Source organism: Hyla sarda, chromosome 1 (genome assembly GCF_029499605.1).
Source record: "Hyla sarda isolate aHylSar1 chromosome 1, aHylSar1.hap1, whole genome shotgun sequence".
In the NCBI taxonomy this organism is placed as follows: Eukaryota; Metazoa; Chordata; class Amphibia; order Anura; family Hylidae; genus Hyla; species Hyla sarda.
In genome coordinates this window covers 471,868,264-471,892,777 of record NC_079189.1, presented here as the reverse complement: position 1 = coordinate 471,892,777, position 24,514 = coordinate 471,868,264, and the positions used below count along the sequence as shown (strand labels likewise).

Below are 24,514 nucleotides of genomic sequence, written 5' to 3'. Positions count from 1 at the left end.
ACAGATGACTGATGCCCGGTGAGAAGTTGAACGTGACATATACCCTCGTCAGCTGCAAGAAAGGAACCATGAGACAGGTAATTAATATTTATATTAATTACTGATAACAATCAGGCTAGATGTAAAATCTAGACCTGCAGAGATGTCATAGTCTCTCCCTTATACATGAAGATATATGTGTGTTGTCAAAAAGTATATCGTCTATAGACCACTTCTTATATAACACAACCATATCTCAGGTACAGAGATTAGGAACATTAAAGATCCTAATTCTCTATGTTTTATTTGTAGGAATCCCCTTTTTCGATATTTAATACAATAAACTGAGTTGACTGCAGAGTTTACAAGTTTACCTTAGACTGCTGACTGACCGCAGATTTAAGACTTAACTATACTAAGTAAAGAAAAATCTATATTTTTTCTGCTTCAAATATATAATTATTGCCAAAGACTATAGCCATAATACATAGCCTGTTGACATGATGCTGAAGGGAATAATACAAAGCACTTTAATACTAATGCAGTGTATTATATGAGCAATCTGAAGATCGCTGTTAAAAGTCCCCTTTATAAAAAATTGAAGGCTAGGTTCTCACTGAGGAATTTCTAGCTGGAATAATTATTGCCGGAGGTTCCATGGGTGCATTGCCGTCCCCAAAGATGGCAATGTATTCAGCATGGATCCTATCTAAAAAAAAAAAAAGCTAAAATTAAACAATTTATAAAATAATTGACCCCAACCCCAACCCCTACAAAAATGTATAGATAAGAAAAAAGATTAAAAGTAACCCCCAAAATTTTAAAAGTAACCCAACCCTCCCCTCACATTAGCCATCATTAAACATTGGCTGGCAAAATAATGCTGACAGCCATAATACACTGCACTGTAATACTAGTGCAATGTATTATATAGGCAATCAGTAGATCGCTGGTGAAAGCCCTCTCATGGTTTAAAAAACCCACAATAAAATCCCTGACAATACCATAACCATACATTGCCTTTTAGAATAATACCGAGAGGCATAAGAAAGACAATATCATACCACTGCAGTCTATTAATATAAGAGCTATCGAAAGATGGCTGCTTTAAGTCCCTTAATATGAAAAGTTAAAAACTGTCAAGAAGAAAACCAAGGCTAAAAAAATATTTAAAATAAACTAAAACTCCGCCTTAACAAAAATATCCCTTTAAAAACATTTTTGTATCAAATATAAAATTAAGAAAAAAATATATAAAAATGCCCAAAATATGTTATAATCCCATAAAAAAAGAAAATAATGATAGCCATAACCATACACTGCCTGTCAGCATAATGCTGAGAGGCATAATACACTGCACTACAATAGTGTGGCAGTGTTTCATAGAAATGATCAGATCAGGGGTGAAAGGTCGTTCTCATATGGGAAAAACAAAAATAGAAAGGCAGAAATACTATGAAAAAAAAGATTAATAAATACAAAAGAAGTAAATAAATAAAACTGATTAGGGTTAGTTAAAAAAGTATAAAATATTAAGAAACGGTCGATAAAATAATAAAAAATTATCAGAATAGTTAGAAAGTTAAAGGGGTACTCCATTGCTCAGCGATTGGAACCAAGTTTTCTGAACGCTGGAGCCGGCGTTGGGAGCTCATGACGTCATAGCCCCACCCCTTCATTACTACACGCCCTTCACCTCATTGCAAGTTTATAGTAGGGGCGTGACGGCTGTACCCCTTTAAAAATATGAAAAATGGTTGATAAAATTATAAAAAAAAAACATCAATCCCGCCCCCACAAAAACATCCCTTTAAAAATCCTTTTTTGTTATCAAATGTACAATTCAGAATAAAGAAAAGAAAATATAAAAAAAAAATTTGGTTTTTATTAATAAACCCCCCAAAAATCTATCACAGCTATACTCATAGCATAAATGTGAGAGGCATAACTCATTTAATAAAATAATACAAACTCCCCCCTTTCAAAATTAAAAGGCATATATTCCCATTACATGATTAACTCTTGTATATAATATAAAATTTTTAGATAAAATATTTAGTAAAAAAATATATTAAAAATGTACATTATATTTTAAGTAAAAAAACTAATCTAGATCCCAATGTGTTCCATCTTTTATTTGTTCCTTTTTCTTATGCGGTTTCATAATGCCTGAGATGAGTAGTTCTGGCCCTAGAATGTTATATATATTTGCGTCTGTAGCATGTATCAGGAACATGTTATCATACCTGTGTCTTTTTACAGATGACTGATGCCCGGTGAGAAGTTGAACGTGACATATACCCTCGTCAGCTGCAAGAAAGGAACCACGAGACAGGTAATTAATATTTATATTAATTACTGATAACAATCAGGCTAGATGTAAAATCTAGACCTGCAGAGATGTCATAGACTCTCCCTTATACATGAAGATATATGTGTGTTGTCAATAAGTATATCGTCTATAGACCACTTCTTATATAACACAACCATATCTCAGGTACAGAGATTAGGAACATTAATGATCCTAATTCTCTATGTTTTATTTGTAGGAATCCCCTTTTTCGATATTTAATACAATAAACTGAGCTGACTGCAGAGTTTACAAGTTTACTTTAGACTGCTGACTGACCGCAGATTTAAGACTTAACTATACTAAGTAAAGAAAAATCTATATTTTTTCTGCTTCAAATATATAATTATTGCCAAAGACTATAGCCATAATACATAGCCTGTTAACATGATGCTGAAGGGCATAATACAAAGCACTTTAATACTAATGCAGTGTATTATATGAGCAATCTGAAGATCGCTGTTAAAAGTCCCCTTTATAAAAAATTAAAGGCTAGGTACTCACTGAGGAATTTCTAGCTGGAATAATTATTGCCGGAGGTTCCATGGGTGCATTGCCGTCCCCATAGATGGAAATGTATTCTGCATGGATCCTATCTAAAAAAAAAAAAAGCTAAAATGTAACAATTTATAAAATAATTAACCCCAACCCCTACAAAAATGTATAGATAAGAAAAAAGATTAAAAGTAACCCCAAAAATGTTAAAAGTAACCCAACCCTCCCCTCACATTAGCCATCATTAAACATTGGCTGGCAACATAATGCTGACAGCCATAATACACTGCACTGTAATACTAGTGCAATGTATTATATAGGCAATCAGTAGATCGCTGGTGAAAGCCCTCTCATGGTTTAAAAAACCAACAATAAAATCCCTGACAATACCTTAACTATACATTGCCTTTTAGAATAATACCGAGAGGCATAAGAAAGACAATGTCATACCATTGCAGTCTATTAATATAAGAGCTATCGAAAGATGGCTGCTTTAAGTCCCTTAATATGAAAAGTTAAAAACTATCAAGAAGAAAACCAAGGCTAAAAAAATATTTAAAATAAACGAAAACTCCGCCTTAATAAAAATATCCCTTTAAAAACTGTTTTGTATCAAATATAAAATTAAGAAAAAAATATATAAAAATGCCCAAAATATGTTATAATCCCATAAAAAAAGAAAATAATGATAGCCATAACCATACACTGCCTGTCAGCATAATTCTGAGAGGCATAATACACTGCACTACAATAGTGGTGCAGTGTTTCATAGAAATGATGAGATCAGGGGTGAAAGGTCGTTCTCATATGGGAAAAACAAAAATAGAAAGGCAGAAATGCTATGAAAAAAAAGATTAATAAATACAAAAGAAATAAATAAATAAAACTGATTAGGGTTAGTTAAAAAAGTATAAAATATTAAGAAACGGTCGATAAAATAATAAAAATTTTTCAGAATAGTTAGAAAGTTAAAGGGGTACTCCATTGCTCAGCGATTGGAACAAAGTTTTCTGAACGCTGGAGCCGGCGTTGGGAGCTCATGACGTCATAGCCCCACCCCTTCATTACTACATGCCCTTCACCTCATTGCAAGTTTATAGGAGGGGCGTGACGGCTGTACCCCTTTAAAAATATGAAAAATGGTTGATAAAATTATTTTAAAAAAACATCAACCCCGGCCCCACAAAAACATCCCTTTAAAAATCCTTTTTTGTTATCAAATGTACAATTCAGAATTAAGAAAAGAAAATATAATTTTTTTTTTTTTTATAAATAACCCCCCCAAAAATCTATCACAGCTATACTCATAGCATAAATGTGAGAGGCATAACTCATTTAATAAAATAATACAAACCCCCCCTTTCAAAATTAAAAGGCATATATTCCCATTACATGATTAATTCTTGTATATAATATAACATTTTTAGATAAAATATTTAGTAAAAAAATATAAAAAATGTACATTATATTTTAAGTAAAAAAACAAATCTAGATCCCAATGTGTTCCATCTTTTATTTGTTCCTTTTTCTTATGCGGTTTCATAATGCCTGAGATGAGTAGTTCTGGCCCTAGAATGTTATATATATTTGCGTCTGTAGCATGTATCAGGAACATGTTATCATACCTGTGTCTTTTTACAGATGACTGATGCCCGGTGAGAAGTTGAACGTGACATATACCCTCGTCAACTGCAAGAAAGGAACCACAAGACAGGTAATTAATATTTATATTAATTACTGATAACAATCAGGCTAGATGTAAAATCTAGACCTGCTGAGATGTCATAGTCTCTCCCTTATACATGAAGATATATGTGTGTTGTCAAAAAGTATATCGTCTATAGACCACTTCTTATATAACACAACCATATCTCAGGTACAGAGATTAGGAACATTAAAGATCCTAATTCTCTATGTTTTATTTGTAGGAATCCCCTTTTTCGATATTTAATACAATAAACTGAGTTGACTGCAGAGTTTACAAGTTTACCTTAGACTGCTGACTGACCGCAGATTTAAGACTTAACTATACTAAGTAAAGAAAAATCTATTTTTTCTGCTTCAAATATATAATTATTGCCAAAGACTATAGCCATAATACATAGCCTGTTAACATGATGCTGAAGGGAATAATACAAAGCACTTTAATACTAATGCAGTGTATTATATGAGCAATCTGAAGATCGCTGTTAAAAGTCCCCTTTATAAAAAATTGAAGGCTAGGTTCTCACTGAGGAATTTCTAGCTGGAATAATTATTGCCGGAGGTTCCATGGGTGCATTGCCGTCCCCATAGATGGCAATGTATTCTGCATGGATCCTATCTAAAAAAAAAAAAAGCTAAAATTAAACAATTTATAAAATAATTGACCCCAACCCCAACCCCAACCCCTACAAAAATGTATAGATAAGAAAAAAGATTAAAAGTAACCCCCAAAATTTTAAAAGTAACCCAACCCTCCCCTCACATTAGCCATCATTAAACATTGGCTGGCAAAATAATGCTGACAGCCATAATACACTGCACTGTAATACTAGTGCAATGTATTATATAGGCAATCAGTAGATCGCTGGTGAAAGCCCTCTCATGGTTTAAAAAACCCACAATAAAATCCCTGACAATACCATAACCATACATTGCCTTTTAGAATAATACCGAGAGGCATAAGAAAGACAATATCATACCACTGCAGTCTATTAATATAAGAGCTATCGAAAGATGGCTGCTTTAAGTCCCTTAATATGAAAAGTTAAAAACTGTCAAGAAGAAAACCAAGGCTAAAAAAATATTTAAAATAAACTAAAACTCCGCCTTAACAAAAATATCCCTTTAAAAACATTTTTGTATCAAATATAAAATTAAGAAAAAAATATATAAAAATGCCCAAAATATGTTATAATCCCATAAAAAAAGAAAATAATGATAGCCATAACCATACACTGCCTGTCAGCATAATGCTGAGAGGCATAATACACTGCACTACAATAGTGTGGCAGTGTTTCATAGAAATGATCAGATCAGGGGTGAAAGGTCGTTCTCATATGGGAAAAACAAAAATAGAAAGGCAGAAATACTATGAAAAAAAAGATTAATAAATACAAAAGAAGTAAATAAATAAAACTGATTAGGGTTAGTTAAAAAAGTATAAAATATTAAGAAACGGTCGATAAAATAATAAAAAATTATCAGAATAGTTAGAAAGTTAAAGGGGTACTCCATTGCTCAGCGATTGGAACCAAGTTTTCTGAACGCTGGAGCCGGCGTTGGGAGCTCATGACGTCATAGCCCCACCCCTTCATTACTACACGCCCTTCACCTCATTGCAAGTTTATAGTAGGGGCGTGACGGCTGTACCCCTTTAAAAATATGAAAAATGGTTGATAAAATTATAAAAAAAAAACATCAATCCCGCCCCCACAAAAACATCCCTTTAAAAATCCTTTTTTGTTATCAAATGTACAATTCAGAATAAAGAAAAGAAAATATAAAAAAAAAATTTGGTTTTTATTAATAAACCCCCCAAAAATCTATCACAGCTATACTCATAGCATAAATGTGAGAGGCATAACTCATTTAATAAAATAATACAAACTCCCCCCTTTCAAAATTAAAAGGCATATATTCCCATTACATGATTAACTCTTGTATATAATATAAAATTTTTAGATAAAATATTTAGTAAAAAAATATATTAAAAATGTACATTATATTTTAAGTAAAAAAACTAATCTAGATCCCAATGTGTTCCATCTTTTATTTGTTCCTTTTTCTTATGCGGTTTCATAATGCCTGAGATGAGTAGTTCTGGCCCTAGAATGTTATATATATTTGCGTCTGTAGCATGTATCAGGAACATGTTATCATACCTGTGTCTTTTTACAGATGACTGATGCCCGGTGAGAAGTTGAACGTGACATATACCCTCGTCAGCTGCAAGAAAGGAACCACGAGACAGGTAATTAATATTTATATTAATTACTGATAACAATCAGGCTAGATGTAAAATCTAGACCTGCAGAGATGTCATAGACTCTCCCTTATACATGAAGATATATGTGTGTTGTCAATAAGTATATCGTCTATAGACCACTTCTTATATAACACAACCATATCTCAGGTACAGAGATTAGGAACATTAATGATCCTAATTCTCTATGTTTTATTTGTAGGAATCCCCTTTTTCGATATTTAATACAATAAACTGAGCTGACTGCAGAGTTTACAAGTTTACTTTAGACTGCTGACTGACCGCAGATTTAAGACTTAACTATACTAAGTAAAGAAAAATCTATATTTTTTCTGCTTCAAATATATAATTATTGCCAAAGACTATAGCCATAATACATAGCCTGTTAACATGATGCTGAAGGGCATAATACAAAGCACTTTAATACTAATGCAGTGTATTATATGAGCAATCTGAAGATCGCTGTTAAAAGTCCCCTTTATAAAAAATTAAAGGCTAGGTACTCACTGAGGAATTTCTAGCTGGAATAATTATTGCCGGAGGTTCCATGGGTGCATTGCCGTCCCCATAGATGGAAATGTATTCTGCATGGATCCTATCTAAAAAAAAAAAAAGCTAAAATGTAACAATTTATAAAATAATTAACCCCAACCCCTACAAAAATGTATAGATAAGAAAAAAGATTAAAAGTAACCCCAAAAATGTTAAAAGTAACCCAACCCTCCCCTCACATTAGCCATCATTAAACATTGGCTGGCAACATAATGCTGACAGCCATAATACACTGCACTGTAATACTAGTGCAATGTATTATATAGGCAATCAGTAGATCGCTGGTGAAAGCCCTCTCATGGTTTAAAAAACCAACAATAAAATCCCTGACAATACCTTAACTATACATTGCCTTTTAGAATAATACCGAGAGGCATAAGAAAGACAATGTCATACCATTGCAGTCTATTAATATAAGAGCTATCGAAAGATGGCTGCTTTAAGTCCCTTAATATGAAAAGTTAAAAACTATCAAGAAGAAAACCAAGGCTAAAAAAATATTTAAAATAAACGAAAACTCCGCCTTAATAAAAATATCCCTTTAAAAACTGTTTTGTATCAAATATAAAATTAAGAAAAAAATATATAAAAATGCCCAAAATATGTTATAATCCCATAAAAAAAGAAAATAATGATAGCCATAACCATACACTGCCTGTCAGCATAATTCTGAGAGGCATAATACACTGCACTACAATAGTGGTGCAGTGTTTCATAGAAATGATGAGATCAGGGGTGAAAGGTCGTTCTCATATGGGAAAAACAAAAATAGAAAGGCAGAAATGCTATGAAAAAAAAGATTAATAAATACAAAAGAAATAAATAAATAAAACTGATTAGGGTTAGTTAAAAAAGTATAAAATATTAAGAAACGGTCGATAAAATAATAAAAATTTTTCAGAATAGTTAGAAAGTTAAAGGGGTACTCCATTGCTCAGCGATTGGAACAAAGTTTTCTGAACGCTGGAGCCGGCGTTGGGAGCTCATGACGTCATAGCCCCACCCCTTCATTACTACATGCCCTTCACCTCATTGCAAGTTTATAGGAGGGGCGTGACGGCTGTACCCCTTTAAAAATATGAAAAATGGTTGATAAAATTATTTTAAAAAAACATCAACCCCGGCCCCACAAAAACATCCCTTTAAAAATCCTTTTTTGTTATCAAATGTACAATTCAGAATTAAGAAAAGAAAATATAATTTTTTTTTTTTTTATAAATAACCCCCCCAAAAATCTATCACAGCTATACTCATAGCATAAATGTGAGAGGCATAACTCATTTAATAAAATAATACAAACCCCCCCTTTCAAAATTAAAAGGCATATATTCCCATTACATGATTAATTCTTGTATATAATATAACATTTTTAGATAAAATATTTAGTAAAAAAATATAAAAAATGTACATTATATTTTAAGTAAAAAAACAAATCTAGATCCCAATGTGTTCCATCTTTTATTTGTTCCTTTTTCTTATGCGGTTTCATAATGCCTGAGATGAGTAGTTCTGGCCCTAGAATGTTATATATATTTGCGTCTGTAGCATGTATCAGGAACATGTTATCATACCTGTGTCTTTTTACAGATGACTGATGCCCGGTGAGAAGTTGAACGTGACATATACCCTCGTCAACTGCAAGAAAGGAACCACAAGACAGGTAATTAATATTTATATTAATTACTGATAACAATCAGGCTAGATGTAAAATCTAGACCTGCTGAGATGTCATAGTCTCTCCCTTATACATGAAGATATATGTGTGTTGTCAAAAAGTATATCGTCTATAGACCACTTCTTATATAACACAACCATATCTCAGGTACAGAGATTAGGAACATTAAAGATCCTAATTCTCTATGTTTTATTTGTAGGAATCCCCTTTTTCGATATTTAATACAATAAACTGAGTTGACTGCAGAGTTTACAAGTTTACCTTAGACTGCTGACTGACCGCAGATTTAAGACTTAACTATACTAAGTAAAGAAAAATCTATTTTTTCTGCTTCAAATATATAATTATTGCCAAAGACTATAGCCATAATACATAGCCTGTTAACATGATGCTGAAGGGAATAATACAAAGCACTTTAATACTAATGCAGTGTATTATATGAGCAATCTGAAGATCGCTGTTAAAAGTCCCCTTTATAAAAAATTGAAGGCTAGGTTCTCACTGAGGAATTTCTAGCTGGAATAATTATTGCCGGAGGTTCCATGGGTGCATTGCCGTCCCCATAGATGGCAATGTATTCTGCATGGATCCTATCTAAAAAAAAAAAAAGCTAAAATTAAACAATTTATAAAATAATTGACCCCAACCCCAACCCCAACCCCTACAAAAATGTATAGATAAGAAAAAAGATTAAAAGTAACCCCCAAAATTTTAAAAGTAACCCAACCCTCCCCTCACATTAGCCATCATTAAACATTGGCTGGCAAAATAATGCTGACAGCCATAATACACTGCACTGTAATACTAGTGCAATGTATTATATAGGCAATCAGTAGATCGCTGGTGAAAGCCCTCTCATGGTTTAAAAAACCCACAATAAAATCCCTGACAATACCATAACCATACATTGCCTTTTAGAATAATACCGAGAGGCATAAGAAAGACAATATCATACCACTGCAGTCTATTAATATAAGAGCTATCGAAAGATGGCTGCTTTAAGTCCCTTAATATGAAAAGTTAAAAACTGTCAAGAAGAAAACCAAGGCTAAAAAAATATTTAAAATAAACTAAAACTCCGCCTTAACAAAAATATCCCTTTAAAAACATTTTTGTATCAAATATAAAATTAAGAAAAAAATATATAAAAATGCCCAAAATATGTTATAATCCCATAAAAAAGAAAATAATGATAGCCATAACCATACACTGGCTGTCAGCATAATGCTGAGAGGCATAATACACTGCACTACAATAGTGTGGCAGTGTTTCATAGAAATGATCAGATCAGGGGTGAAAGGTCCTTCTCATATGGGAAAAACAAAAATAGAAAGGCAGAAATACTATGAAAAAAAAAAAAGATTAATAAATACAAAAGAAGTAAATAAATAAAACTGATTAGGGTTAGTTAAAAAAGTATAAAATATTAAGAAACGGTCGATAAAATAATAAAAAATTATCAAAATAGTTAGAAAGTTAAAGGGGTACTCCATTGCTCAGCGATTGGAACCAAGTTTTCTGAACGCTGGAGCCGGCGTTGGGAGCTCATGACGTCATAGCCCCACCCCTTCATTACTACACGCCCTTCACCTCATTGCAAGTTTATAGGAGGGGCGTGACGGCTGTACCCCTTTAAAAATATGAAAAATGGTTGATAAAATTATAAAAAAAAAACATCAACCCCGCCCCCACAAAAACATCCCTTTAAAAATCCTTTTTTGTTATCAAATGTACAATTCAGAATAAAGAAAAGAAAATATAAAAAAAAAATTGTTTTTTATTAATAAACCCCCCAAAAATCTATCACAGCTATACTCATAGCATAAATGTGAGAGGCATAACTCATTTAATAAAATAATACAAACTCCCCCCTTTCAAAATTAAAAGGCATATATTCCCATTACATGATTAACTCTTGTATATAATATAAAATTTTTAGATAAAATATTTAGTAAAAAAATATATAAAAAATGTACATTATATTTTAAGTAAAAAAACTAATCTAGATCCCAATGTGTTCCATCTTTTATTTGTTCCTTTTTCTTATGCGGTTTCATAATGCCTGAGATGAGTAGTTCTGGCCCTAGAATGTTATATATATTTGCGTCTGTAGCATGTATCAGGAACATGTTATCATACCTGTGTCTTTTTACAGATGACTGATGCCCGGTGAGAAGTTGAACGTGACATATACCCTCGTCAGCTGCAAGAAAGGAACCACGAGACAGGTAATTAATATTTATATTAATTACTGATAACAATCAGGCTAGATGTAAAATCTAGACCTGCAGAGATGTCATAGACTCTCCCTTATACATGAAGATATATGTGTGTTGTCAATAAGTATATCGTCTATAGACCACTTCTTATATAACACAACCATATCTCAGGTACAGAGATTAGGAACATTAATGATCCTAATTCTCTATGTTTTATTTGTAGGAATCCCCTTTTTCGATATTTAATACAATAAACTGAGCTGACTGTAGAGTTTACAAGTTTACTTTAGACTGCTGACTGACCGCAGATTTAAGACTTAACTATACTAAGTAAAGAAAAATCTATATTTTTTCTGCTTCAAATATATAATTATTGCCAAAGACTATAGCGATAATACATAGCCTGTTAACATGATGCTGAAGGGCATAATACAAAGCACTTTAATACTAATGCAGTGTATTATATGAGCAATCTGAAGATCGCTGTTAAAAGTCCCCTTTATAAAAAATTAAAGGCTAGGTACTCACTGAGGAATTTCTAGCTGGAATAATTATTGCCGGAGGTTCCATGGGTGCATTGCCGTCCCCATAGATGGAAATGTATTCTGCATGGATCCTATCTAAAAAAAAAAAAAGCTAAAATGTAACAATTTATAAAATAATTGACCCCAACCCCAACCCCTACAAAAATTTATAGATAAGAAAAAAGATTAAAAGTAACCCCAAAAATGTTAAAAGTAACCCAACCCTCCCCTCACATTAGCCATCATTAAACATTGGCTGGCAACATAATGCTGACAGCCATAATACACTGCACTGTAATACTAGTGCAATGTATTATATAGGCAATCAGTAGATCGCTGGTGAAAGCCCTCTCATGGTTTAAAAAACCAACAATAAAATCCCTGACAATACCTTAACTATACATTGCCTTTTAGAATAATACCGAGAGGCATAAGAAAGACAATGTCATACCATTGCAGTCTATTAATATAAGAGCTATCGAAAGATGGCTGCTTTAAGTCCCTTAATATGAAAAGTTAAAAACTATCAAGAAGAAAACCAAGGCTAAAAAAATATTTAAAATAAACTAAAACTCCGCCTTAATAAAAATATCCCTTTAAAAACTGTTTTGTATCAAATATAAAATTAAGAAAAAAATATATAAAAATGCCCAAAATATGTTATAATCCCATAAAAAAAGAAAATAATGATAGCCATAACCATACACTGCCTGTCAGCATAATTCTGAGAGGCATAATACACTGCACTACAATAGTGGTGCAGTGTTTCATAGAAATGATTAGATCAGGGGTGAAAGGTCGTTCTCATATGGGAAAAACTAAAATAGAAAGGCAGAAATGCTATGAAAAAAAAGATTAATAAATACAAAAGAAATAAATAAATAAAACTGATTAGGGTTAGTTAAAAAAGTATAAAATATTAAGAAACGGTCGATAAAATAATAAAAAATTATCAGAATAGTTAGAAAGTTAAAGGGGTACTCCATTGCTCAGCGATTGGAACCAAGTTTTCTGAACGCTGGAGCCGGCGTTGAGAGCTCATGACGTCATAGCCCCACCCCTTCATTACTACACGCCCTTCACCTCATTGCAAGTTTATAGGAGGGGCGTGACGGCTGTACCCCTTTAAAAATATGAAAAATGGTTGATAAAATTATTTTAAAAAAACATCAACCCCGCCCCCACAAAAACATCCCTTTAAAAATCCTTTTTTGTTATCAAATGTACAATTCAGAATAAAGAAAAGAAAATATAATTTTTTTTTTTTTATAAATAACCCCCCCAAAAATCTATCACAGCTATACTCATAGCATAAATGTGAGAGGCATAACTCATTTAATAAAATAATACAAACCCCCCCTTTCAAAATTAAAAGGCATATATTCCCATTACATGATTAATTCTTGTATATAATATAACATTTTTAGATAAAATATTTAGTAAAAAATATAAAAAATGTACATTATATTTTAAGTAAAAAAACAAATCTAGATCCCAATGTGTTCCATCTTTTATTTGTTCCTTTTTCTTATGCGGTTTCATAATGCCTGAGATGAGTAGTTCTGGCCCTAGAATGTTATATATATTTGCGTCTGTAGCATGTATCAGGAACATGTTATCATACCTGTGTCTTTTTACAGATGACTGATGCCCGGTGAGAAGTTGAACGTGACATATACCCTCGTCAGCTGCAAGAAAGGAACCACAAGACAGGTAATTAATATTTATATTAATTACTGATAACAATCAGGCTAGATGTAAAATCTAGACCTGCAGAGATGTCATAGTCTCTCCCTTATACATGAAGATATATGTGTGTTGTCAAAAAGTATATCGTCTATAGACCAATTCTTATATAACACAACCATATCTCAGGTACAGAGATTAGGAACATTAAAGATCCTAATTCTCTATGTTTTATTTGTAGGAATCCCCTTTTTCGATATTTAATACAATAAACTGAGTTGACTGCAGAGTTTACAAGTTTACCTTAGACTGCTGACTGACCGCAGATTTAAGACTTAACTATACTAAGTAAAGAAAAATCTATATTTTTTCTGCTTCAAATATATAATTATTGCCAAAGACTATAGCAATAATACATAGCCTGTTAACATGATGCTGAAGGGAATAATACAAAGCACTTTAATACTAATGCAGTGTATTATATGAGCAATCTGAAGATCGCTGTTAAAAGTCCCCTTTATAAAAAATTGAAGGCTAGGTTCTCACTGAGGAATTTCTAGCTGGAATAATTATTGCCGGAGGTTCCATGGGTGCATTGCCGTCCCCATAGATGGCAATGTATTCTGCATGGATCCTATCTAAAAAAAAAAAAAGCTAAAATTAAACAATTTATAAAATAATTGACCCCAACCCCAACCCCTACAAAAATGTATAGATAAGAAAAAAGATTAAAAGTAACCCCCAAAATTTTAAAAGTAACCCAACCCTCCCCTCACATTAGCCATCATTAAACATTGGCTGGCAAAATAATGCTGACAGCCATAATGCACTGCACTGTAATACTAGTGCAATGTATTATATAGGCAATCAGTAGATTGCTGGTGAAAGCCCTCTCATGGTTTAAAAAACCCACAATAAAATCCCTGACAATACCATAACCATACATTGCCTTTTAGAATAATACCGAGAGGCATAAGAAAGACAATATCATACCACTGCAGTCTATTAATATAAGAGCTATCGAAAGATGGCTGCTTTAAGTCCCTTAATATGAAAAGTTAAAAACTATCAAGAAGAAAACCAAGGCTAAAAAAATATTTAAAATAAACTAAAACTCCGCCTTAACAAAAATATCCCTTTAAAAACATTTTTGTATCAAATATAAAATTAAGAAAAAAATATATAAAAATGCCCAAAATATGTTATAATCCCATAAAAAAAGAAAATAATGATAGCCATAACCATACACTGCCTGTCAGCATAATGCTGAGAGGCATAATACACTGCACTACAATAGTGTGGCAGTGTTTCATAGAAATGATCAGATCAGGGGTGAAAGGTCGTTCTCATATGGGAAAAACAAAAATAGAAAGGCAGAAATACTATGAAAAAAAAAAAGATTAATAAATACAAAAGAAGTAAATAAATAAAACTGATTAGGGTTAGTTAAAAAAGTATAAAATATTAAGAAACGGTCGATAAAATAATAAAAAATTATCAGAATAGTTAGAAAGTTAAAGGGGTACTCCATTGCTCAGCGATTGGAACCAAGTTTTCTGAACGCTGGAGCCGGCGTTGAGAGCTCATGACGTCATAGCCCCACCCCTTCATTACTACACGCCCTTCACCTCATTGCAAGTTTATAGGAGGGGCGTGACGGCTGTACCCCTTTAAAAATATGAAAAATGGTTGATAAAATTATAAAAAAAAAAACATCAACCCCGCCCCCACAAAAACATCCCTTTAAAAATCCTTTTTTGTTATCAAATGTACAATTCAGAATAAAGAAAAGAAAATATAAAAAAAAAATAGTTTTTTATTAATAAACCCCCCAAAAATCTATCACAGCTATACTCATAGCATAAATGTGAGAGGCATAACTCATTTAATAAAATAATACAAACTCCCCCCTTTCAAAATTAAAAGGCATATATTCCCATTACATGATTAACTCTTGTATATAATATAAAATTTTTAGATAAAATATTTAGTAAAAAAATATATTAAAAATGTACATTATATTTTAAGTAAAAAAACTAATCTAGATCCCAATGTGTTCCATCTTTTATTTGTTCCTTTTTCTTATGCGGTTTCATAATGCCTGAGATGAGTAGTTCTGGCCCTAGAATGTTATATATATTTGCGTCTGTAGCATGTATCAGGAACATGTTATCATACCTGTGTCTTTTCACAGATGACTGATGCCCGGTGAGAAGTTGAACGTGACATATACCCTCGTCAGCTGCAAGAAAGGAACCACGAGACAGGTAATTAATATTTATATTAATTACTGATAACAATCAGGCTAGATGTAAAATCTAGACCTGCAGAGATGTCATAGACTCTCCCTTATACATGAAGATATATGTGTGTTCAATAAGTATATCGTCTATAGACCACTTCTTATATAACACAACCATATCTCAGGTACAGAGATTAGGAACATTAATGATCCTAATTCTCTATGTTTTATTTGTAGGAATCCCCTTTTTCGATATTTAATACAATAAACTGAGCTGACTGTAGAGTTTACAAGTTTACTTTAGACTGCTGACTGACCGCAGATTTAAGACTTAACTATACTAAGTAAAGAAAAATTTATATTTTTTCTGCTTCAAATATATAATTATTGCCAAAGACTATAGCGATAATACATAGCCTGTTAACATGATGCTGAAGGGCATAATACAAAGCACTTTAATACTAATGCAGTGTATTATATGAGCAATCTGAAGATCGCTGTTAAAAGTCCCCTTTATAAAAAATTAAAGGCTAGGTACTCACTGAGGAATTTCTAGCTGGAATAATTATTGCCGGAGGTTCCATGGGTGCATTGCCGTCCCCATAGATGGAAATGTATTCTGCATGGATCCTATCTAAAAAAAAAAAAGCTAAAATGTAACAATTTACAAAATAATTGACCCCAACCCCTACAAAAATTTATAGATAAGAAAAAAGATTAAAAGTAACCCCAAAAATGTTAAAAGTAACCCAACCCTCCCCTCACATTAGCCATCATTAAACATTGGCTGGCAACATAATGCTGACAGCCATAATACACTGCACTGTAATACTAGTGCAATGTATTATATAGGCAATCAGTAGATCGCTGGTGAAAGCCCTCTCATGGTTTAAAAAACCAACAATAAAATCCCTGACAATACCTTAACTATACATTGCCTTTTAGAATAATACCGAGAGGCATAAGAAAGACAATGTCATACCATTGCAGTCTATTAATATAAGAGCTATCGAAAGATGGCTGCTTTAAGTCCCTTAATATGAAAAGTTAAAAACTATCAAGAAGAAAACCAAGGCTAAAAAAATATTTAAAATAAACTAAAACTCCGCCTTAATAAAAATATCCCTTTAAAAACTGTTTTGTATCAAATATAAAATTAAGAAAAAAATATATAAAAATGCCCAAAATATGTTATAATCCCATAAAAAAAGAAAATAATGATAGCCATAACCATACACTGCCTGTCAGCATAATTCTGAGAGGCATAATACACTGCACTACAATAGTGGTGCAGTGTTTCATAGAAATGATTAGATCAGGGGTGAAAGGTCGTTCTCATATGGGAAAAACTAAAATAGAAAGGCAGAAATGCTATGAAAAAAAAGATTAATAAATACAAAAGAAATAAATAAATAAAACTGATTAGGGTTAGTTAAAAAAGTATAAAATATTAAGAAACGGTCGATAAAATAATAAAAAATTTTCAGAATAGTTAGAAAGTTAAAGGGGTACTCCATTGCTCAGCGATTGGAACAAAGTTTTCTGAACGCTGGAGCCGGCGTTGGGAGCTCATGACGTCATAGCCCCACCCCTTCATTACTACATGCCCTTCACCTCATTGCAAGTTTATAGGAGGGGCGTGACGGCTGTACCCCTTTAAAAATATGAAAAATGGTTGATAAAATTATTTTAAAAAAACATCAACCCCGGCCCCACAAAAACATCCCTTTAAAAATCCTTTTTTGTTATCAAATGTACAATTCAGAATTAAGAAAAGAAAATATAATTTTTTTTTTTTTTATAAATAACCCCCCCAAAAATCTATCACAGCTATACTCATAGCATAAATGTGAGAGGCATAACTCATTTAATAAAATAATACAAACCCCCCCTTTCAAAATTAAAAGGCATATATTCCCATTACATGATTAATTCTTGTATATAATATAACATTTTTAGATAAAATATTTAGTAAAAAATATAAAAAATGTACATTATATTTTAAGTAAAAAAACAAATCTAGATCCCAATGTGTTCCATCTTTTATTTGTTCCTTTTTCTTATGCGGTTTCATAATGCCTGAGATGAGTAGTTCTGGCCCTAGAATGTTATATATATTTGCGTCTGTAGCATGTATCAGGAACATGTTATCATACCTGTGTCTTTTTACAGATGACTGATGCCCGGTGAGAAGTTGAACGTGACATATACCCTCGTCAACTGCAAGAAAGGAACCACAAGACAGGTAATTAATATTTATATTAATTACTGATAACAATCAGGCTAGATGTAAAATCTAGACCTGCAGAGATGTCATAGTCTCTCCCTTATACATGAAGATATATGTGTGTTGTCAAAAAGTATATCGTCTATAGACCACTTCTTATATAACACAACCATATCTCAGGTACAGAGATTAGGAACATTAAAGATCCTAATTCTCTATGTTTTATTTGTAGGAATCCCCTTTTTCGATATTTAATACAATAAACTGAGTTGACTGCAGAGTTTACAAGTTTACCTTAGACTGCTGACTGACCGCAGATTTAAGACTTAACTATACTAAGTAAAGAAAAATGTATATTTTTTCTGCTTCAAATATATAATTATTGCCAAAGACTATAGCCATAATACATAGCCTGTTAACATGATGCTGAAGGGAATAATACAAAGCACTTTAATACTAATGCAGTGTATTATATGAGCAATCTGAAGATCGCTGTTAAAAGTCCCCTTTATAAAAAATTGAAGGCTAGGTTCTCACTGAGGAATTTCTAGCTGGAATAATTATTGCCGGAGGTTCCATGGGTGCATTGCCGTCCCCATAGATGGTAATGTATTCTGCATGGATCCTATCTAAAAAAAAAAAAAGCTAAAATTAAACAATTTATAAAATAATTGACCCCAACCCCAACCCCTACAAAAATGTATAGATAAGAAAAAAGATTAAAAGTAACCCCCAAAATTTTAAAAGTAACCCAACCCTCCCCTCACATTAGCCATCATTAAACATTGGCTGGCAAAATAATGCTGACAGCCATAATACACTGCACTGTAATACTAGTGCAATGTATTATATAGGCAATCAGTAGATTGCTGGTGAAAGCCCTCTCATGGTTTAAAAAACCCACAATAAAATCCCTGACAATACCATAACCATACATTGCCTTTTAGAATAATACCGAGAGGCATAAGAAAGACAATATCATACCACTGCAGTCTATTAATATAAGAGCTATCGAAAGATGGCTGCTTTAAGTCCCTTAATATGAAAAGTTAAAAACTATCAAGAAGAAAACCAAGGCTAAAAAAATATTTAAAATAAACTAAAACTCCGCCTTAACAAAAATATCCCTTTAAAAACATTTTTGTATCAAATATAAAATTAAGAAAAAAATATATAAAAATGCCCAAAATATGTTATAATCCCATAAAAAAAGAAAATAATGATAGCCATAACCATACACTGCCTGTCAGCATAATGCTGAGAGGCATAATACACTGCACTACAATAGTGTGGCAGTGTTTCATAGAAATGATCAGATCAGGGGTGAAAGGTCGTTCTCATATGGGAAAAACAAAAATAGAAAGGCAGAAATACTATGAAAAAAAAAAAGATTAATAAATACAAAAGAAGTAAATAAATAAAACTGATTAGGGTTAGTTAAAAAAGTATAAAATATTAAGAAACGGTCGATAAAATAATAAAAAATTATCAGAATAGTTAGAAAGTTAAAGGGGTACTCCATTGCTCAGCGATTGGAACCAAGTTTTCTGAACGCTGGAGCCGGCGTTGAGAGCTCATGACGTCATAGCCCCACCCCTTCATTACTACACGCCCTTCACCTCATTGCAAGTTTATAGGAGGGGCGTGACGGCTGTACCCCTTTAAAAATATGAAAAATGGTTGATAAAATTATAAAAAAAAAACATCAACCCCGCCCCCACAAAAACATCCCTTTAAAAATCCTTTTTTGTTATCAAATGTACAATTCAGAATAAAGAAAAGAAAATATAAAAAAAAAATTGTTTTTTATTAATAAACCCCCCAAAAATCTATCACAGCTATACTCATAGCATAAATGTGAGAGGCATAACTCATTTAATAAAATAATACAAACTCCCCCCTTTCAAAATTAAAAGGCATATATTCCCATTACATGATTAACTCTTGTATATAATATAAAATTTTTAGATAAAATATTTAGTAAAAAAATATATTAAAAATGTACATTATATTTTAAGTAAAAAAACTAATCTAGATCCCAATGTGTTCCATCTTTTATTTGTTCCTTTTTCTTATGCGGTTTCATAATGCCTGAGATGAGTAGTTCTGGCCCTAGAATGTTATATATATTTGCGTCTGTAGCATGTATCAGGAACATGTTATCATACCTGTGTCTTTTCACAGATGACTGATGCCCGGTGAGAAGTTGAACGTGACATATACCCTCGTCAGCTGCAAGAAAGGAACCACGAGACAGGTAATTAATATTTATATTAATTACTGATAACAATCAGGCTAGATGTAAAATCTAGACCTGCAGAGATGTCATAGACTCTCCCTTATACATGAAGATATATGTGTGTTCAATAAGTATATCGTCTATAGACCACTTCTTATATAACACAACCATATCTCAGGTACAGAGATTAGGAACATTAATGATCCTAATTCTCTATGTTTTATTTGTAGGAATCCCCTTTTTCGATATTTAATACAATAAACTGAGCTGACTGTAGAGTTTACAAGTTTACTTTAGACTGCTGACTGACCGCAGATTTAAGACTTAACTATACTAAGTAAAGAAAAATTTATATTTTTTCTGCTTCAAATATATAATTATTGCCAAAGACTATAGCGATAATACATAGCCTGTTAACATGATGCTGAAGGGCATAATACAAAGCACTTTAATACTAATGCAGTGTATTATATGAGCAATCTGAAGATCGCTGTTAAAAGTCCCCTTTATAAAAAATTAAAGGCTAGGTACTCACTGAGGAATTTCTAGCTGGAATAATTATTGCCGGAGGTTCCATGGGTGCATTGCCGTCCCCATAGATGGAAATGTATTCTGCATGGATCCTATCTAAAAAAAAAAAAGCTAAAATGTAACAATTTACAAAATAATTGACCCCAACCCCTACAAAAATTTATAGATAAGAAAAAAGATTAAAAGTAACCCCAAAAATGTTAAAAGTAACCCAACCCTCCCCTCACATTAGCCATCATTAAACATTGGCTGGCAACATAATGCTGACAGCCATAATACACTGCACTGTAATACTAGTGCAATGTATTATATAGGCAATCAGTAGATCGCTGGTGAAAGCCCTCTCATGGTTTAAAAAACCAACAATAAAATCCCTGACAATACCTTAACTATACATTGCCTTTTAGAATAATACCGAGAGGCATAAGAAAGACAATGTCATACAATTGCAGTCTATTAATATAAGAGCTATCGAAAGATGGCTGCTTTAAGTCCCTTAATATGAAAAGTTAAAAACTATCAAGAAGAAAACCAAGGCTAAAAAAATATTTAAAATAAACTAAAACTCCGCCTTAATAAAAATATCCCTTTAAAAACTGTTTTGTATCAAATATAAAATTAAGAAAAAAATATATAAAAATGCCCAAAATATGTTATAATCCCATAAAAAAAGAAAATAATGATAGCCATAACCATACACTGCCTGTCAGCATAATTCTGAGAGGCATAATACACTGCACTACAATAGTGGTGCAGTGTTTCATAGAAATGATCAGATCAGGGGTGAAAGGTCGTTCTCATATGGGAAAAACAAAAATAGAAAGGCAGAAATGCTATGAAAAAAAAGATTAATAAATAAAAAAGAAATAAATAAATAAAACTGATTAGGGTTAGTTAAAAAAGTATAAAATATTAAGAAACGGTCGATAAAATAATAAAAAATTTTCAGAATAGTTAGAAAGTTAAAGGGGTACTCCATTGCTCAGCGATTGGAACAAAGTTTTCTGAACGCTGGAGCCGGCGTTGGGAGCTCATGACGTCATAGCCCCACCCCTTCATTACTACATGCCCTTCACCTCATTGCAAGTTTATAGGAGGGGCGTGACGGCTGTACCCCTTTAAAAATATGAAAAATGGTTGATAAAATTATTTTAAAAAAACATCAACCCCGGCCCCACAAAAACATCCCTTTAAAAATCCTTTTTGTTATCAAATGTACAATTCAGAATTAAGAAAAGAAAATATAATTTTTTTTTTTTTATAAATAACCCCCCCAAAAATCTATCACAGCTATACTCATAGCATAAATGTGAGAGGCATAACTCATTTAATAAAATAATACAAACCCCCCCTTTCAAAATTAAAAGGCATATATTCCCATTACATGATTAATTCTTGTATATAATATAACATTTTTAGATAAAATATTTAGTAAAAAATATAAAAAATGTACATTATATTTTAAGTAAAAAAACAAATCTAGATCCCAATGTGTTCCATCTTTTATTTGTTCCTTTTTCTTATGCGGTTTCATAATGCCTGAGATGAGTAGTTCTGGCCCTAGAATGTTATATATATTTGCGTCTGTAGCATGTATCAGGAACATGTTATCATACCTGTGTCTTTTTACAGATGACTGATGCCCGGTGAGAAGTTGAACGTGACATATACCCTCGTCAACTGCAAGAAAGGAACCACAAGACAGGTAATTAATATTTATATTAATTACTGATAACAATCAGGCTAGATGTAAAATCTAGACCTGCTGAGATGTCATAGTCTCTCCCTTATACATGAAGATATATGTGTGTTGTCAAAAAGTATATCGTCTATAGACCACTTCTTATATAACACAACCATATCTCAGGTACAGAGATTAGGAACATTAAAGATCCTAATTCTCTATGTTTTATTTGTAGGAATCCCCTTTTTCGATATTTAATACAATAAACTGAGTTGACTGCAGAGTTTACAAGTTTACCTTAGACTGCTGACTGACCGCAGATTTAAGACTTAACTATACTAAGTAAAGAAAAATCTATTTTTTCTGCTTCAAATATATAATTATTGCCAAAGACTATAGCCATAATACATAGCCTGTTAACATGATGCTGAAGGGAATAATACAAAGCACTTTAATACTAATGCAGTGTATTATATGAGCAATCTGAAGATCGCTGTTAAAAGTCCCCTTTATAAAAAATTGAAGGCTAGGTTCTCACTGAGGAATTTCTAGCTGGAATAATTATTGCCGGAGGTTCCATGGGTGCATTGCCGTCCCCATAGATGGCAATGTATTCTGCATGGATCCTATCTAAAAAAAAAAAAAGCTAAAATTAAACAATTTATAAAATAATTGACCCCAACCCCAACCCCAACCCCTACAAAAATGTATAGATAAGAAAAAAGATTAAAAGTAACCCCCAAAATTTTAAAAGTAACCCAACCCTCCCCTCACATTAGCCATCATTAAACATTGGCTGGCAAAATAATGCTGACAGCCATAATACACTGCACTGTAATACTAGTGCAATGTATTATATAGGCAATCAGTAGATCGCTGGTGAAAGCCCTCTCATGGTTTAAAAAACCCACAATAAAATCCCTGACAATACCATAACCATACATTGCCTTTTAGAATAATACCGAGAGGCATAAGAAAGACAATATCATACCACTGCAGTCTATTAATATAAGAGCTATCGAAAGATGGCTGCTTTAAGTCCCTTAATATGAAAAGTTAAAAACTGTCAAGAAGAAAACCAAGGCTAAAAAAATATTTAAAATAAACTAAAACTCCGCCTTAACAAAAATATCCCTTTAAAAACATTTTTGTATCAAATATAAAATTAAGAAAAAAATATATAAAAATGCCCAAAATATGTTATAATCCCATAAAAAAAGAAAATAATGATAGCCATAACCATACACTGCCTGTCAGCATAATGCTGAGAGGCATAATACACTGCACTACAATAGTGTGGCAGTGTTTCATAGAAATGATCAGATCAGGGGTGAAAGGTCGTTCTCATATGGGAAAAACAAAAATAGAAAGGCAGAAATACTATGAAAAAAAAGATTAATAAATACAAAAGAAGTAAATAAATAAAACTGATTAGGGTTAGTTAAAAAAGTATAAAATATTAAGAAACGGTCGATAAAATAATAAAAAATTATCAGAATAGTTAGAAAGTTAAAGGGGTACTCCATTGCTCAGCGATTGGAACCAAGTTTTCTGAACGCTGGAGCCGGCGTTGGGAGCTCATGACGTCATAGCCCCACCCCTTCATTACTACACGCCCTTCACCTCATTGCAAGTTTATAGTAGGGGCGTGACGGCTGTACCCCTTTAAAAATATGAAAAATGGTTGATAAAATTATAAAAAAAAAACATCAATCCCGCCCCCACAAAAACATCCCTTTAAAAATCCTTTTTTGTTATCAAATGTACAATTCAGAATAAAGAAAAGAAAATATAAAAAAAAAATTTGGTTTTTATTAATAAACCCCCCAAAAATCTATCACAGCTATACTCATAGCATAAATGTGAGAGGCATAACTCATTTAATAAAATAATACAAACTCCCCCCTTTCAAAATTAAAAGGCATATATTCCCATTACATGATTAACTCTTGTATATAATATAAAATTTTTAGATAAAATATTTAGTAAAAAAATATATTAAAAATGTACATTATATTTTAAGTAAAAAAACTAATCTAGATCCCAATGTGTTCCATCTTTTATTTGTTCCTTTTTCTTATGCGGTTTCATAATGCCTGAGATGAGTAGTTCTGGCCCTAGAATGTTATATATATTTGCGTCTG

The 24,514-nt window shown here is 32.2% G+C and overlaps 1 long non-coding RNA gene across 1 annotated transcript in view; it reads left to right on the top strand.

Moving 5' to 3' along the window:
• The window catches only part of LOC130285465 (uncharacterized), a 108,487-nt gene continuing 83,973 nt past the window's right edge, over window positions 1-24,514 (top strand). Inside the window, exon 1 of the long non-coding RNA XR_008847339.1 lies at window positions 1-77. This is a non-coding gene — a long non-coding RNA (uncharacterized LOC130285465). The remainder of the gene's footprint in view (window positions 78-24,514) is intronic.